The sequence below is a fragment of the Otolemur garnettii genome, unplaced genomic scaffold (assembly GCF_000181295.1).
Source record: "Otolemur garnettii isolate 467f Iridium unplaced genomic scaffold, OtoGar3 scaffold00166, whole genome shotgun sequence".
Lineage (NCBI taxonomy): Eukaryota > Metazoa > Chordata > Mammalia > Primates > Galagidae > Otolemur > Otolemur garnettii.
This window is the reverse complement of record NW_003852561.1, coordinates 3,060,551-3,062,969: the sequence shown is the minus strand read 5'-3', so window position 1 is coordinate 3,062,969 and position 2,419 is coordinate 3,060,551. Positions and strand designations below refer to the sequence as shown.

Sequence of the window (2,419 nt, the reverse complement as noted above, 5' to 3'; positions counted from 1 at the left end):
TTTTTTTTTTTTTGAGACAGAGTCTAAGGCTATTGCCCTGGGTAGAGTGCCGTGATGTTATAGCTTACAGCAACCGCCAGCTCATGGGCTCAAGTGATCCTCTTGGCTCAGTTTGTCTATTTTTGGGAGAGACAGGGTCTCGCTTTTTCTCAGGCTGATCTCGAACTCATGAGCTCAAGCAATCCACCCATCTCGGCTTCCCAGAGTGCTAGGATTACAGGCATGAGCCTTCGTGACGGCCTGTGCACTCTTAATATATTGCACACACAACTCTTGTTTTCCAACCTTTCTGCCTCCACCACACACACCTGTCTGTCAGGCCCATCCTCCTGTCTTACCTAGCTCAGTAAATGGAACAAGTCACCGGCTTTTCAAACCGAAACCTAAGAGTCGTCTTTGACTTGTTCTTCTCCCTCATGGACCCACATGCAGCCCATCAGGGTCATGTGGGTTATACCTTCTTATAAATCATGAACTGTTCCACTCCTTCCTGTCACCACTGGTTACCTGGTCTAGACCTCTTGCATCTCTCACCTGTACAAATATAGAAAAGTACAGCATCTTTAATTTTTTTTTTTTTTTTTTTGTAGAGATGAGGTCTCAAACTGGTCTCAAACTCCTGGCCTCAAGCAATTCTCCTGCCCTGGCCCCCGGAGTGCTGGGATTACAGGAGTGACCCACTGGGCCAGGTCTGCAGCAGCTTTTTAATAGATCTTTCTCTCTTGCTTTCACTCCTGCTTCAGTATGGTCCTCTAGCCATGGAGGAGGAGAAGTCTGTTATACATGTAATAATAATACGTGCAGTCCCTTGTTTAAAAACCTTCGGTGGCTTCTCATTGCATTGAGACCAGAATCCCTATGCTTGTACCAGGTCTTCAAGGCCGTCCATGCTCAGACCCCAGCCTCCCTCTCCAAATTATTTTATAATACTTCCCACTTTGATGTCACACTACTATCTACTTTCTTTTTGATCCTCCAAAACACAAAGGTCTTTTTTTATTTTCTTTTTCTTTCTTTCTTTCTTTCTTTTTTTTTTTTTTGAGATAGAGTCTTATTGTGTTGCCCTGAGTCAAGTGCTGTGGCGTCATAGCTCACAGCAACCTCAAACTCTTGAGCTCAAGTGATCCTCTTGAGTAGCTGGGACTACAGGTGCCCCCCACAACACCTGGCTAGTTTTTCTATTTTTAGTGGAGATGAGGTCTCGCCCTGGCTCAGCCTGGCAAAACACTAAGGTCTTTTTGAGATCAGAGTCATTGCATTGCTGTGCTCTCTGCTTGTTCTCTTACTCCAGGTCCATATGTCCTGACTCTTCCTCATCCTGGAGGTCCTGCTTATATGCTGTTTTTCAGGAAATGACCACCATTCCTCTTATTCTCATCACGCTGCATAATTCCTTCATCACATCCATCTCACTCAGGAATTTTCTTGTTTATTTAGTTGCTCTTCCAGTGTCTCCTCCCCCAACTTCTCAAAATCATAATAAGTTCCTTGAGGACAAGGAGAGAGACCGTGCCTGTCCCCTCTACCACTGGATTCCCAGTGCTTAAAATAATGCCTGGCGTTGGGAGGTCTTCAGGAAATACCTGTTGAATGAGCGAAGGAGTGAATTAAGGAAATGCTGACTAATGTGGCTGGCACCATAACTGCCACAGGAATTTGGAGGAGCAGTTTGGCTATAGGTAGTCTTCCATCATGCGTAGTGGAGTACATGTGTCCACACGTGTGTGGCTGGCGAGCACCCTCCCGACTCCTCTCATACTGCTTCCCCTGCTTGCAGAAGAGACCATGAGCTGTGATACTTTTAATGTGTAGCATCTGTCTTTGTAGGTTTTTGTTTTAATGGCAACATTTGGCTCCCCATTAGCTTTAGTATTCCTTTCTAACCTCATTGCATTGGTTTCTAAATGAGGTACTATAAATGTCTTGAAGATTTGCCACAATTATGGAGTCCTTATACACAACCCCAAACCTTTTAAGAGCACAATCTCTTGGAACTTCCAAATTAAGAACTCTTCCTGGGCGGCCCCTGTGGCTCAGTGAGTAGGGCACTGGCTCCATATACCGAGGTTGGCGGGTTAAAACCCAGCCCTGGGCTCGGCGCCTATAGCTCAACCCGCTAAGGCGCCAGCCACGTACACCTAAGGTGGCGGGTTCGAATCCCCAGCCCGGACGCGCCAACTTCCAAATTAAGAACTCTTCCTGGGCGGCCCCTGTGGCTCAGTGAGTAGGGCACTGGCTCCATATACCGGGGGGGGCGGGTTAAAACCCAGCCCTGGGCAAAAACTGCAAAAAAAAAAAAAAAAGCCTTATAGACCACCTGGGGAAATAGTGTTAATGTGAGCTATGTTTCACACAGATGACTGTGAACTACTGAGAAGCACACTAAATGGGGCAGAGATCAAGAAGGTAAAAAAAAAAA

General features: G+C 46.1%; 1 protein-coding gene across 1 annotated transcript in view; it reads left to right on the top strand.

The window, feature by feature from the left end:
• Positions 1-2,419, top strand: part of VPS53 (VPS53, GARP complex subunit) — a 135,342-nt gene that overhangs the window by 55,023 nt on the left and 77,900 nt on the right. The window lies entirely within an intron of this gene.